Below are 16,926 nucleotides of genomic sequence, written 5' to 3'. Positions count from 1 at the left end.
ATACCCACTAGCCACCTAACCACATTCACAATCCAACAGCGGAACCACATACCAATAAATAACCAAATAAGTAATATCCAGCATTAATCCCATACAGCATAAATCAAACAACCAGCAATCCTAACAATGCTCTAAGACTCAATTCAAGCAACCTAACAATGCAAGATAACCATACAATCAAGTCCCTAGAACATCCTCCTCTTCATTGCCTTTGATTCCACGATCACACTTTGCCTTTACCTGCACCACAAACACAAATTGAGATGCATGAGTATTTGATAAACACTCAGTGAGGCAATCCTCCCATCTACTGGGCTATACACACAAGCAATAAGATCTCTACATGCCACAAACAACAATCAATAAAACAAACCAGGCAATATACATAGCATGCAACGTCCATCGTAACTGAACAAGGGGTGTCGACCGACACCAGATGGTGTCGATCGACACTGACTATCTGGTGTCGACCGACACCCTGCCCGACACTCCCGAAAACCCTAGTTTGCGTCGACCGACACCTCCACATGGCATCGTTCGACACTCGCTAAAGTCCCGAGCCGTCCTCGCGTTGGTGTCGACCGACACCCCAACTGGTGTCGACCGACACCGATGCCGAGCAGCGATTTCCCTCGATCAGAAACTCCGAATCTCGCCTCCAAGCTTCTCCAATCCGCTCCTTGCACTCCCAGAAGCCAAACCCAGCCCAGACAGCAACGAAATATCATAGAGAACTCAAAGAAACAACCACATAAGCACCAAATCACATAGAATCTAGAGATCTTAGCTTAGATAAGCCATGGTCATGCACTCACCTCAAGAACAAGAAGTTTGGATTGAGAAACGTGGAAAGCAACACCTCCAGAAGCTTCCCCTTCGATTCCAGCAACAGCTAACCCTCCTACAGCCTCAGATCTCTCCAAAATCACCAAGAACAAACCCAGAAAATCTCAGAAACGTTTTCTCTCTGACTCTCTCTTTTTCTCTCTAAGCGGCGACCAACAAAAATGAGACATTCTTATCTTTGGTAGCACTCCTCTGTACAATGTGCTAAGAAGAGACTCCTTGGAGAAACCATGATGAGGACATTGCATAGTATAGCCCTTGAATCTCTCCCATGCTTCACAAAAACTCTCATTTCCCTTTTGTGCAAAGCTTGATATCTCATTTCTCAACCTTGCTGTTCTTGTAGTGGAGAAGAACTTGGAGAGGAAGGCTCTCTTGCATTGATCCCACGAAGTAATGGATCCCACTGGTAGGTTCTTCTCCCATGTCCTAGCTCTATCTCCAAGAGAAAACGGAAAGAGGCGGAGTTTGAATGCATCGTCTGAGATACCATTGATTTTAACTGTCCCACACATCATATCAAACTGATCCAAGTGATCAAGAGGGTCCTCCATTGGCAGACCATGAAACTTTGAGCTTTGCACCATGTTGATAAGGCTAGATTTGATTTCGTAGTTGTTGTTCTCAACAGCGGGTGCTCTGATTCCTTGGCGGTTCCCATGAATGTTCGGCTGATCAAAGGCTCCAATGACTCGAGGTTGTCTTGGAGGATGGATAGGAGCTTGGTTTTGGTTGGGCTGCTCATTTCCATTATGAGCAGCCGCTGGAGGAGGGTTGTTGTCCATGGCTTGGTGGGCTAAACGGCGGTTCTCTCGTTCAAGTAAGTGAATGTCGTCCACAGGCGGAAACAAGTTGGCTAGGCCGTGGCTCCTCAAGTTCATACACCCTAAAAATCAAAGACAAACCACCAATGTAACCCAAGCAACAAATAATGTAAAGTAAATGAATAGTCTCAAGAAAAGATGAAATCCCAATGGTCAATAAGAATGCAAACGGGCAACGGCGCCAAATTGATGTAGTAACTTTCAGTATCAATTATTTATCAATCCACAATTTGCAATCAACCAACACACAAAGAATACACAAAATGCTTAATCTATTCTTAATCAAGTAAAAGGTTCTTATGACACTACTTAACTAATCAAAATCACTCAAATAAAGTAAACAAGACAATGCAAACTCAAGGCAACAAACTCAAATAGCAAATATACTGAAAATCAGGAATTAACAAGAGAACCTTGGGCAAGGTTATTGACTTGGGAGATAGCTAATCAATCCTAGATGTCTAAGTAACAATCAAGAACAATCCTATGGCTAGAACACTTATGCAAATCAATTCATTTCCATGATAGAGATCCTATGCTAATCAAGTGATAATCAATAATTTCCAAAGGTAATCACAAGACAAGCATGCATTAAGAACAAGTTCAAATACCACTAAGCACTCTAATCATCAATTTCCATTGGGTAGGAATGCAAAGCTCTTAAAAAGTTTGGTTCAGGAATTTCATCAAACACCTTATGGGCATGGAAATCCTAAAGTCTAGATTTAAGCTTGATCAAGGCTATCTAGCAATATTATCACTAATGAAGATAGGAAATGCATAAGATAAACCCTAGACATCAAAGATCAACCATCTATCTCCCAAATCTACCAAGCCCAAAGTTCTTAAAAGATCTACTCACTAATCACCATGATCACACAAAGGAAAGAGGTTTGTCTTTGTGAAATCATAATAAAAGCTTGTAGATTAAGAGATTTGAAAGAGAAATTGCTATTAAAAACTGGGAAATCAACCAAAGATTCAATAGACCTAGAGTAAACAAGCTTAAGAACCCTAAGTGGCTGCTAAAACAATAGATAAGATAAGATAGGATCTCTCTCCTTAATAGGTTTAGAGTATTTATAGGAGAGTAGAAGAGAATCTAGGTCAACCCAAAACAAACTGGGTCAAACCCGGGTCAAAAATAAAACAAGCTTGGTGTGAACTCCATCGGCCATGGCTTGGCCGAGTGGTGTGGCCGCGTGTCTTCGATCGGTCTAGGTTTGGCCGCGTCGCCTGGCCGAGTGTGTCTTCGCGCCTTGGTCATCTGAACTCCATCGGCCATGGCTTGGCCGCGTGTGGTAGCCGCGTGTCTTCGATCGGTCTAGGTTTGGCCGCGTGTGGTGGCCGCGTGTGTGTTTGCACCTTAGCACACTCAAACTCCATCGGTTGAACTTTGGCCGGGTGGGGAAGTCGCGTGGCTTTGACCGGGGAGCTCTTGACCGAGTGGGATGGCCGCGTGTGTCTTCGCACCTTCACCTTTCCATCTCCACTCTTCTTTGCATTAAAACAAGCCCAAATGCTCCAAATGTGTAGAGATCACTCCAAGAACCTGAAAGATAACAAACTAAATGCAATTGCTCCTAAAACAACCTAGAATGCCAAGATTATGCAACAAAACCATGTAAGAACAAAGCTTAAAACTCAACAAAAACACAAGATATCAATTCCTAAACTCCTTATTTACTCTTTTAATTTCTATTGCATATTATTCAGAATGATGATTTGTGTTTCATTGAATATGTCTGAGTAGTTTGCTTGTTAGGTTCAAGGTTTTTTACAGGGTTTTTATGAATTATTAGATCGGTTTATTTATGGTTCATTATCTTTCTAGATCTTCATCATAGGTTGTTCTTCATATTAATTCTTGATTGATCACCAAGAATGAATAACCTTGGAAAATAACTTGATATGATAATATAATTGATTTTCCTGATAAAATCTTTTGATGCGCAAAATTACGTTTTACAAAGAGATTTGATTTTGTAATTTTGTGAACAATCTAAACTTGTTATTAAAGCTGATTTTTAACTTTCAATTTTACAAAGAGATTTGGATTTTATGGTTTTAAATTTATATAATATTCGCAGTGAGAACTGATTTATTTTACAAAAGAGTTTAGAGTTCTAGATCTGATCTTTATTGCTTGAATCCTATTTATTTGTTGATTTAATAATTTGTAATTTCCTGAGAAATTCCCTAGACCTAGCTTTTTCATCCATTGATTTTTCACAAGCTTTTATTTAAATATTTTGCATTGCGTTGATTTTAATTCAAATTATTCTGTTTAGCTTAACCATAAAACTCTATAATTTATTGTGTAGATTTGAGTCCTTGTGGAATTTGACCCCTAAGTATTACAGTGATCACTTAATTTGAGAGAGTAGCTCTAGGGTTTAATTTGAGCATATCAAATTTTGGCGCCGTTGCCGGGGCTCTTTGATCTACCATTAGATTTGAGTTTTAATTTCGTCTAAATTTTTCTTTTTCTTTTCTACTAACACACTTTTGTTTCTCTTCTCTTTGTGTGTTTCAGGTGCATGCCTCCTAGGCCTAACACCAGAAACAATAAGACTGGTCCAACTTTGAAGCTTTCAAACCAAGACTTGATCAGGACCATTGCTGACTACAACCAGACTGATCTTATGTATGAAAACCGGTCTGCTATTGTTCCTCCTCCTTTCCAAAGGAATAATTTTGAGTTGAAGCCTGATTACTTTCAACTGGTTGGGCAGAGACCATTCTCTAACCTGCCCAATGAGAAGCCTTTGGAGCACATTGAGCACTTTGAGGATCTTGTGACCAGTATCAAGGCCAATGGAGTGACTGAGGATTACATATACTACAAGCTATTTCCTTACTCACTTGCAGGAGAGGCATCTCAGTGGGTGAAGCAGTTGCCAGCTGGATCATTGACAAATTGGCATGACATCAAGGTCGCTTTCCTCAACTACTTTTATGATGATGCGATGTCAGATGAGTTGAGAGTCAAGCTATCTTCTTTCAAGCAAAGACCAGATGAAGCTTTCAAAACAACTTGGGTGAGATTTAACGCTTATCAGTGGGACTGTCCACACCATGGTTTCTCAAGGGTTCAGTTGCTAAGTATTTTCTTCAGAGGATGTGACTGGGAGTATCAGTTAGTATTGGATGCTGCAAATCATGGGAATTTGAAAACAAGATTTCCAGAAGATGCTGAAGGTTTGATTGAGAACTTGGCTTCTAGCAATAGTACTAAGAGATCTGATGCTAAAAGAAAGTGATTGCATGGAGGGTTTGATTCAAACCAGTTAGCTTCAGTCATTGCTAACCTTGATTCAGTGCACAATCTCCTTCTGGGTAAGAAAGATGTTCATTTTGCTGCTGAAGTTGAGACATATGAGCCAGAACCTGGACAAGGACACCATGAGGAAGAGGATGCGAACTACGTCAATGGGAATCAGGGACAGCGGTTTGGAAATCAGCAAGATAGCAGACTTTACAGTGGAAACAGTAAGCGTAGCAACTTTCAAGGGAACTCTTCAGACTACACTCCTAAGCCTGACTTTCATAAGCAGCAACAAGTGAGCAACTTCACAAGGACTGATGGGAATTCTTCCTAATAGTCCCCTCCTTCTAAATCAGCTGAGACTAGTAAGAAGCTAGAGCAACTTTTGCAAGATCAGGAGCAATTAACTGTGACATTCAACGGGAAGCTTGCTAATGTCTACACAGAGCTGAATGGCAAGTTTGAAGCTTTGAACATACATGTCAAAAATCTAGAAAATCAGGTTGCACAGACTGCTGAGTCTGTGAAAAGGCAAGAGGGGTATCTTCCTGCAAGAACTGAATCAAATCCTAAACACTCTTGCAACGCAGTGACTTTGAGAAGCGGTAAACAACTACATTCAGTGCCTAAGAAGCTTCAGTCAGATGGTTTGCAGAAGTTGATAGATGAAGGCGAAGAAGATGAAGTCTCGGCTGAGCCAACATCGACCGATGCAAAGGAGCATCGATCGATACTCAATTCACTCGAAGTTTTGGACAAAACTCCATCAGATGGCATCGATCGAAACCACTTGAGGAGCATCGATCGACACCCTTATGCATCCGAAACTGACATCAGCAAGTCTTCTACACCAGTTGCTGAAAGAGTCTACACACCTAAAGTTCCATTCCCCAAGAATCTAAGGAAGTCTAAGCAAGAGCTAGATGATGCTAAATGCAAGGCCATGATGGATAAGCTTATTATTGAGCTACCTTTGCTTGATGCTGTTAGGACTTTTCCAATGCTTAGGAGATATGTCAAGAGGATAGTAACCAAAGATTTGAATACTGAGCAGGGAGTTATGATGATATCAGCTCAAGTCAGTGCTATAATCCACAACAAGATCAAAGAAAAACTTCCTGATCCAGGGATCTTAATTTGTTCTTGATTGTAATATCTTCACTGATAGATTTGCTAGATCTTTGTCTGATCTTGATTCTAGTGTCAACTTAATGCCAAGATCAGTAGCACTCAGCCTGGGAATGACAGACTTCAAGCCTACCAAGATCACTCTTATCCTTGCTGACCGGTCCGTTCGAATTTCAGATGGTGTTCTGGAAGATGTTCCTATCAAGATTGGTTATGCTTGATACCTACTGATTTTGTGGTGTTAAAGTATGAAGAGGAACCAAGGACCCTCTTATTCTGGAAAGATCATTCTTAGCCACTGCTAGGGCCATTATTGATGTCAAGAAAGGACAGATTGGTCTTAATGTTGGTGATCTGCAAATGCCTTTTGACATGGACAAGCTGGTTAAGAGGCCAACCATTGATGGTCAAACATTTGATGTGGACACATTGTCTAACCTTGCTGAAGAGATATTCCAGGAGCTGCATCCAGAGGATCCACTAGAGAGAGTATTGGTTGCTTATGCTGAAGAGGTTGAACATCTAGATGACATTACTGCTGGGTATGTCAAGCTATTTGATGGTAATGAGAAAGTTAAACAGTTTGTTGCTCAAGAGGAATTGGTTGGTACTTCTGCACAAGCAGAGAAATCTTCAGATTGGAGTTTTGACAAAGCTCCAAAGCTTGATCTCAAGCCACTTCCTACATGATTAAGGTATGCATTTCTAGGTGGGAAATCTTCTTATTATGTCATTGTTAATGCTTCCTTAAACAATGCAGAGCTCACTTTATTGCTAGGCAAGCTGCGCAAATTTCGCAAAGCTCTTGGCTATTCTCTTGATGATATTGCAGGAATTTCATCGGATTCATCTTGAGGAGGGAGCTAAGAAATCTATTGAGCATTAGAGGAGGCTGAATCCAAATTTGCAAGATGTTGTCAAGAAAGAGATCATGAAGTTCCTGAATGCTGGGATCATCTATCCAATATCTGTAGCAATTGGGTTAGTCCGGTACATGTTGTTCCCAAGAAGGGTGGAGTCACAGTGGTGAAGAATGATAAGAATGAGCTGATCCCTACAAGGACAATTATTGGTCATCGAATATACATAGACTATAGGAAGCTGAATGCCGCAACAAGGAAAGATCACTTCCCGCTTCCTTTTATTGATTAGATGCTGGAGAGGTTAGCTAATCACCCATACTACTGCTTTTTGGATGGGTATTTGATAACTCTCTAATTTACATGTTTTTAGCATCCTTTTTTGTCCATATTTTGCATTGTTTATACCCTTACCTTAGCATTTTTAGGTCATTAACAGTAGGAATTCACTTTTAGGCTATTTAGGGTGTTGCATTCTTGCATTTGCATACTTTGGATGAAAACAAGTGCTTTATAGCCTATAATGGGGAGAAACAAGGACAAATCCGAGCATGTACTCGAAGGAGCCATCGAGCTGGAAGAACAGTCCGAACCCCAACACAATCGAGGAGGATCCAAGAGCAGGAAGAGGATCCAAGAGCAGGAAGAACAATCCGAAGATCTACCCGAGGAGTAATCCGACCTTATCCTCGTGTACCCCATCGAGTAAACTCTCGGGCAGGACAGGGAAGCTAGGTCAAAGGGGTTTCTGATATGTCTATATTTTGCCTCTCCTTAGCATATATTTATCATGCATTTAGGTAGGATAACTCATTAGTTTGCATCATTTTCTAGTCCTTTCTATACACTTTGCATGTTTAGGTAGTTCTTGCATCATCCTTGCATAGATTGTGCATTTTGGAGTATTTCAGGTATTTAGGAGACGTTGAAAGCTCATCTCTCAACTCATCCGCTGCACAACACTCCCGGAACCGTCTCTCGAGCCAATCTCACAACACTTCCAGGAAGCGTCAACCGAGCCATCCGTTCGAGCCGTTCCACTCGAGTGGGATTTAGCTTTCGACGTCTTCATCAAAGTTGTAGGGAATGGAGTTATCTTTCCAACACCGTTTATTTGAAGTCAATAGGAGGTGTGGTGAAAGAGTTATCATCGTTTTAGTGGATGCGTATACACCACGCTAGAGCCACTCTCACTCACCACGCACTCCAGCTTGTTTGATCGAGCTATGCTCCCCCGCCACGCACTCCAACTTGTCTGATCGAGCCATGCTCCCCCGTCACGCACTCCAGCTTGTCTGATCGAGCCATGCTGCCCCGCCACGCACTCCAGCTTGATTGATCGAGCCATGCTCCCTTGCCATGCACTCCAGCTTGTCTGATCGAGCCATGCTCCCCCGCAACGCACTCCAGCTTGTCTGATCAAGCCATGCTCCTCAACCGTCCGTCTAAGCCATGATGACATTGCATTCCATTCGACGTGCACGGACTCGATCGCACATGTCGGGAAGAAAGACGTTTGGTTTCACACGCTTCAGGAGATTACCGAACCAACGCTGTACCTTGTCGTTTTAAGTTTTAGGGCTTTCCATGTTGGACTACTATATATACATTTTGTTAAGTCTTTGCTGAGACATTTGATCTTTTATCTCGTTTTCGTTCCCAGAAGGTTTCTGAACCTAGCCACCAATACGTTCTGAGACTTGTATTCCAATATCTTTGAGATTTATTCAGATTTTGCATTTGATTCCTTCTACAAAGTTGTTCATCTTATTTTTATCTACCTAGTAATGCTTGTCTCAATGTTTTCTGTGTTTGCATCCTTGATGATGATTTTCGGATCTGAGTAGTGTGGTAGTTCTTGAGGATGGGATATATTAGGTGGATGATCTTAGGATGTAGAGTGTTTAAGCGTTGATTGTACGATTCCCTTCTGGACTAGAGTTATAATTACTAGTTTCTCTCTGATTAATTGGAACTAGGTTTTAGATATTTCCGCACCCAAAAGTTGTTTGATGAAATGTCTGACCAACTAGTGCCAGAGACTTACGTTCCTAGCTTAAGAGATTAGTTGTCTAGGATGTTTGTTGACGTGAATGAAATTGTTTTTCATGCCATGCTTGATCATGTTTCTCTAGCGAGAGCTAGGTTTGGAAGTGATTGAGTTTGAATAGCTTCTGTCAAGAGATTAGATTAGCTAAGAAGTTATGTTCATTGTTTAGGGATAGTTTGCTTGTGGCATGTTAACACTCTATAGACTAGGATGCTCCACCGACATCAATTACTCCCATCCTTAGGACCTCTTTCTTCCTGTTTTTTATTACATTCCTGAGACTGTTTCGTTTCTTGCTTTTTAGTTCATGCTTAGACTCGTTTATGTTTTTATTCATTTTCGATTCTTGTCATACATTATCGTTTCTAGTTCTGTGATTCATTTCCATTTTGTATTGTCATCATTCTAGGACTGTCAGACAAACACTCTCTTTGAATTGGCTTGACTTGTGATTTCTTGATTGCATCTCAATTGTTAGTAAAGTTTCCCAACTGGATTGACACCTTAAGTATTACAACTGCATAAGGTTAATTGAACCTGCTAGGATACATACAAAAAGCCTACTATCAATTTGGCGCCTTTGCCATTTGGGATTCTTTTTGCTACATTTAAGATTTCAAGTTTTGCAAGATTAAGTTCTGTTACACAATCAATCTAAGTACTAACTTGTTTTGGTTGTCTGCTTCTTTGTTTTGCATCTTAGGTACCTATTGATTGCAACCTTGCATGCACACCAGATCAAGAGGCCATCAGAATCTCCTTCATGTTATCGATGAAATCAATCGGTTGCAACGACCACGACAAGCTCGTCAACTCACTGATCATCCCGCACCAGTTACTATGGAACAACAGAATGAACCAAATCCGAGACCGCGAAACATTGGTGCTGAGGATGCACCGAACACTCACACTCAGCGTGCTGGAATCGTCCCTCCCGCTGTGCAAAACAACAACTTCGAAATCAAAAGTGGTCTTATCTCCATGATCCAAGGAAACAAGTTCCAAGGATTGCCTATGGAGGATCCACTCGACCACTTGGACGAGTTCGACCGCCTGTGCAGTCTCACCAAATTGCGCCTCTTCCCATTCTCCCTGGGAGACAAGTCTCATCAATGGGAGAAAAACCTTCCCAAGGGATCAATAACCACTTGGGATGGTTGTAAGAAAGCATTCTTGGCCAAGTTTTTCTCCAACTCCAGAACAGCACATCTCAGGAATGAGATTTCCAGCTTCAATCAGAAGAGCTCAGAATCATTCTATGAAGCATGAGAGCGTTTCAAGGGTTACCATAGCCAGTGTCCACACCATGGTTTCAGCAAGGAGTTACTGCTGAGCACTCTCTACCGTGGTGTACTACCAAAGATACGTATGCTGCTTGACACTGCTTCTAACGGTTATTTCTTGAACAAAGACGTTGAGGAAGGATGACAACTGGTTAAGAATCTCGCTCAGTCTGACGGCAACTACAATGAGGACTATGACTGCACAGTTCGCGGTGACGCTGGGTCTGAGGAGAAGTACAAGAAAGACCTCAAGAATGTCAACGAGAAGCTTGACCGTATCTTGCTAAACCAGCAGAGGAGCGTCCACTTTGTATCTGAGGATGACCCTTTCCAAGTTCCAGATGGGGAGGGCGAGCAGACTGAGGAGATCAGCTATGTTCAGAATCAGGGTGGATACAACAAAGGTTAGAACCCCTACAAGATGAACCCCAATTTGTCTTACCAAAGTACCAATGTTGCTAATCCACAAAATCAGGTATACCCGCCTCAACAACAACAACAAGGTCAACAAAAACCTTTTGTGTCTTACAATCCGGGATTCGCTCCAAAACAACAGTTCCAGCAGGGTTACCAAACCCCCTCAGGACCACCGCCAGGATTCCGTCCTCAACCAGTTCAGCCTACTCCAGCTCCAGATCAAGAAATGAAGCAGATGATGCAACAACTTCTTCAGGGCCAAGCTAGCGGTTCCATGGATACTGTAAAGAAATTCGCTGACCTTAGTCAGAGGATGGAATGTTCCTACAATGATCTGAACGCCAAATTTGAAGCTCTAAATTCGAAAATAAGGTATATGGAAGGTCAATCTGCTTCTACATCTGCACCAAAGTCTGGCCACTTCCGAGGAAAAGCTGTTCAGAACCCCAAGGAGTTTGCAAACGCAATTACGCTGAGAAATGGTAAAACATTGCCTCTCAGGCAAGGAGTCCCAGACGTCACTGCAGACAGTGAGGAATTAGATGGGGAGGGTTTTGTTCAGGATGATGTTCAGATGGAGAACTTAGTCGAAGCAGTCAAAGATCCAATCAAGCCAGTGAAGCAGTCCGAACCTGAAGCTGTTAAGGAACCTGTTGTTCCTGATGACAAACCCGCGAGATTCATCCCTCCACCGCACAAGCCTCCTCTACCATTTCTAGTGAGGTTTAAGAAGCAGCTTACTGAGAAATACAAAGCCTTGTTCGAAAAAGAAGTTAAGGAGATTGAGTTTAGGATGCCATTGCTGGATGCTTTCGCACTTGTTCCTCACTACCAGAAATTCCTCAAGGATTTAGTGATGGAGAGGTACTAAGTCTTATGTGTAGTGCAATCATCCAGAAAAAGATTGTACCCAAGAAGCTCAAAGATCCTGGATCATTCACTCTACCTTGCTCCCTTGGATCTATGTCTTTTGATAGGTGTCTATGTGATCTTGGCGCTTCAATTAATCTAATGCCACTCTATGTTGCTACGAGGTTGGGTTTTACAAGGTACAAGGGTTGCGACATCTCTCTCATCCTTGTAGATAGATCAGTGAGACTTCCAAATGGTATTTTAGAAGAATTACCCGTCAGGATCAGAGACGTGGAAGTGCCAACCGACTTCGTGGTTCTGGAGATGGATGAAGAACCGAAAGATCCTCTGATCTTAGGAAGACCGTTCCTGGCAACTGCCGGAGCCATCATTGATGTCAGAAATGGCAAGATTGATCTCAATCTGGGCGACGACTGATGTTCATATATTTTACCTTGTTTTCCCTTAGTTTATTCACATCTTTTGCATCTTTTTCTATCCATTTAGACCATTATTGTGTAGCTTTAGCACTAATCATGCATTAGGGTTTAGTTGCATTGCATTTGCATCTTTTCATGCATAAACAGGTGATTTTGGAGCTCAAGGAGCATGGAAGCAATGGAGAAGAGATGTGAAGCAATCTTGAGGAGGAAACAAGGGAGTTAAGGCTGAAGAACCAAGGTCCAGAGTCCAACTCGACCGCACACTCGACCAGACACTCGACCGTGTGCTGAGGAGGACTCGACCGAGTGGAGATTGCACGTGAGAAGCCAGCTCGACCCCTAGCTCGACCGAGCACAGGTCGAGTTGACCGAGCCGTTGACTGCTTTGACTTTTTCTATTTTTAGGGCTTCCACTTCCCCACTATATAAGACCTTGTACCTGCAGCCACCAAAGCGTCCAGACTTTTAGATATTCCCAAAAACCTAGTTTTTACCTTTTTTAGCATTATTCCTTTTGCATTTTATTAGATCTTGTACTTCTTTAAGAAAACTCTTAGATTCTTCAATATTGTTGGTTCAATAACTTTCTTAATATTGAGAATTTGAGTTTCATCCTTTGATTAATATTAAAGATCTCAGTTTTATCTTTCTAATAATGCAAGTTTCAATATTTTCTGGGTTTTTGATTTATTTCATCATGTCTTGTTGTGAGTAGTCATATTAGGATCTTGAGGATGGGTTAGGAAGGATTCATCTTGTGGTTTATGTGATTTGGTCAAGCTTGATTGTTGTAGATCTCTTCTAGGCTAGATGTTCTTAAGGCTGATCTTGAACTGAGAGGTTAGGATCTGATTTCAAGCTCCTTAGCATCACACCAATGTTTAAGGAGCATAGATAAGGCTAGATCTAGAGCTTACCATTAGGCTTGCTAAGAGATTAGAGGTCTTGTTTGGTTTGAGATGTATTGCTTAATGCCTGCTTGTGTAGATTCTTTACTGTGTGAGAACAAGTCTAGAATTGTATAGGTTTGATTGTTTCTTGACCATGAGAGTGGGAGAAACTTGTCTTAGATTTATATGTCTAGAGGTTAGCTCAAAGTTTGCTTGAGTTTTGTTGACCAAGTTAGATGACCACAATGACTAGTTCTTCTCATGAAACCATCCTCAGGAACCTTCTTTGTTTATTGATTTCTAAGTCTTAATCTTGTAGCTTGCTTGTTGTTTGATTGGTTTTAGTGTTGGTCTGTTTTTGTTGTGTTGCTCTGTTTTCCGGATTGAACTAGATCGACCACCCACTCGACCTACACTCGGTCGAGTGCTTGCTCGAGTTCATCCCCAGAACTCTGGTTTATGATTTGTGCTTGTCTTGTTTCATTCCTGTTTCATTCCAGTTGCATACATTTAGCTTTCAGTTTATTAATTGTCTTGCATTAGTTCATTAGTAGTAGTTTCTATTTCTGTTCTTGCTTCATTACAGTTTCAATCATTCAGTTTCATTTGCATTTAGTTCTTGGTTCTTGTAGTTTACTTTCTGCATCTTTACATTTCCATCTTAGGATTGTTAGTGACAAACAATCATTACATTTGTCTTAACTTAGATTCATATGCACATCTTATCTGTTCACAAACACTCATTTAGGATTGATACCTCTTGTACTGCAATAGCATAAAGGGGAATTGAAACACCCATCCATCATTCCATTCATATATCATCTTTGCATACATCCACCATCATCACCACAAACATAAGAAATACTTGTTTCAATTTGGCGATGTTGCCCATTTGAGTGTGTTTTGTGACATTTAGGATCCATATTAGTCTAAGATTAAGTTCGTTTTTACACTTGAATCTTCTGTTGTTGGGTTGAAGTTCCATTTGAGGTACTAGCTCGACCATCAGCTCGACCACAACTCGACCGAGTCGTGATCGAGCACCCGGTCGAGTCAGACGCCGGATCTAAGTAGACACCGCTTCCCAGTCGACTCAACCATCCACTCGAGCCTGTGCTTGGCCGTGTGTCTGTTCGAGTCAGTAACCATGTTTCAAGGCAGTGAGTTCTATTATGCACCCATGCACCAGCAACAAGGTTTCCAGACTCAATGGTGTCCCACTCCAATGTTTCAGACCTACCAAGCCCAAGAACATGACTTAAGAGCTATGATGCAACAATTATTGCTTGGGCAAGCCAATCAGCAGATTGAGGCAGCAAGGCAGTTTGGAGAGCTGAACCAAACATTGGATTCTTATTCTCATGACCTGAGTAACCAGCTTGAGAGTCTGACCTCTTCATTTCAGTGCATGGAGAGCTCCATTTCTTCTACTTCAGCTCCTAATCCACACCAACTTCCTGAACAAGCTATTCCATACCCAAGGGAGATCACTGTTAAAGCTATCCATCTCCATGAGGAATATGTCACTGAGGACAGTGAGGTTCAAGGTGGGGAGGGTTGGTCACTAATTGAAGCCCAGAGTGAAGGTTTTACTCAGCAGACTGAGGCAGAGAAACCACTCGACCAGGTGCTCGACCACACACACGATCGAGTACATGATCGAGTGACTGATCGAGTTGCAGACACAGAAGCTGTTAAGCCTGCTAGATACATTCCTCCTGCTTACAAACCGCCTCTACCATTCCCAGGACGTTTCAAGGCTCAAAAGATAAGGGAATTGAGGGAGATCATTGAGAAAAAGGAGAAGATAGCTTTGCAACAAGAGAAAGAGAAAGCCTTGAAAGAAGAGGTTGTCATTAAGGAAGTGATGGCTTTGAAGGAAGAAGTAGTCATTGAAAAGAAGGATGTAATGGCCATACAACAGGAGGTTGTCATTGAGAAGAAGGAGGAAGTGATGGCTTTGCAACAAGAGGAAGTGAAAATCTTGAAGGAAGTAATGGCTATACAAGAGACTATCACTGCTTACCAAGAAGAAGAGAGAGGACCTGCTTTGGAACAGCATGCTCCATACCCTCTCTATCAGAATTTTTTACTTGAGATGTCAAAGAAGAGGGCTCATGACCAAGATATGAAGGATTTGAAAGAGATTGGGCAAGCTATTGTCCCAACAAAGCTTGAAGATCCAGGCTCATTCAACTTACCCTGTTCCATCAGCTACATGCACTTCAATAAGTGCCTTTGTGATTTAGGAGCTTCAGTGAGCTTGATGCCATACTCAGTGGCTGAGAAGTTGGGGTATGAGGACTTCAAGGACAGCAACTACTATGTCAGTCTAGCAGATGGATCCAAGAGGGATGTGGTTGGAGTGATTAAAAATCTCCCTATCAAAATAGGAGAAGCAAGGATCCCAACTGATTTTGCAATCATGAGTATGGAAAAAGAGCCTAAAGACCCTCTTATCTTGGGAAGGCCATTCTTAGCTACAGTTGGGGCAGTTATTGATGTGAAGATGGGGACTATCAAGCTCCACCTGACTGAAGACTTCACTATGAAGTTTGACATCAACAATCCCACTAATCTGCCTTCCAAATATGATCCACCTTACACTATAAAAAGAAAGGAGGATCATGAGGTCTCAAGTGAGGAAACTGCTTCAAGGGGTAAGCTAACCTTTCAAGAAGATTCAGTGGAGAAGCTTAAGAATTCTGTTCAAGAACTGACTGCTTTAGTCAAGGATCTCCAAGTCAAGCTGAACAAAAGGACTTTGAAGAGAGCAAGGCCAAAGCTCAAGGTTAAAAAGAAACATGGTTCAAGTGCTAAGGAGGTAGTGATCAAGAAGGAACACAAAGGTTATCAAGTAGAACCAGGGGGGATTTCATCACCTCCTTGGTATCTAACTCAAGTCTGAAAAGACATCAAAGTCAAGCTTAGTGACTTTAAACAAGCTCACTAGGGAGGAAGTCCCTAAGGTATCCCTGTATATATTGCTTTGGAATTTTGGTATTTTGATTTTTGCTTTAGTGTTTTCATGGTCAGGGAAGCAAGGGAGTCTGAATAGAAGAGGAAGGGACAGCCATTTGAGATTCGCAGTCCAGCTCGACCCCCCTACTCGGACACGTACTCGACCGAGTCAAGGTCGGTTGCCATAGTCGAGCTGCCCCAAACTCCATCTCCAAGTTACCCTCCCATCCCACCTCAATACTACATGGTACCATCATCACCTTCACTTGTAAATATCATTGCATTTCATAGTTGTGTTTTGTTTTTAATCTTGGATCCTCTTACAAATTTCTTTCACACAGAGGACTGTGTGATTTAAGTTTGGGGGAGGGTTTGAGATAGCATTTGATGTTGTGTTTTGTGTTCTTATTTCAAATTTTTAGCATCTTCATATTAGTATTTGCATAGCATCTAAGGCATAGAAAAACCCTAAAAATTTGAAATTTTTTGAAAAACTCTTTAAAAAAAAGAGTGTTCATGTAGTTTGCATTGCATATTAGGATCTTGTTTAGCATGTTTCATGTAGAATTGTATAATATTTGCATTAGGGATCTATGATGAGTATTTCCTTGTTAGCTAGCCTATTCACTAGACTAGGATCAATGCCCAAGTTATTAGTACTTTGATGCTAGTTGAGTAGTAGGAAGCATAAGATTGAACCAAGCTTGAATTCTTGCATTGCATTTGATCTAAGTTTAAGCATGTTGTGATTTGAAACCATTTCATATTTATAAGAACCTAATATTGACTTTTAATTATCAATATATGCATTGCTTTAAACTCATGGATACCATATACATACTTGGATCATCTTTCTTCTTTTTACCACTCTTGTTGATCCAAGTAGCTGATTAAATCATTTAGATCAGTTCCCCTACCCCTAAACCATACCTTCTTTCAAGCCTTGTTTGTTCTTGAGTGTGTGAGGCCTATTTTTGGGATTGAGCTTGGTAGAAAGTGTTAGGTTTGAACTGACAAGAGTAAGACCTTGTGTAGTTCTAGTTTGCATTTTTCAAACTAGATAGGACTAGGTGGTTCACTTGTTGGGTTTGGGACTTGGCTGTT

This window comes from Camelina sativa, chromosome 9, assembly GCF_000633955.1.
Source record: "Camelina sativa cultivar DH55 chromosome 9, Cs, whole genome shotgun sequence".
NCBI classification, from domain to species: Eukaryota; Viridiplantae; Streptophyta; class Magnoliopsida; order Brassicales; family Brassicaceae; genus Camelina; species Camelina sativa.
This window is presented reverse-complemented; position numbering follows the sequence as displayed.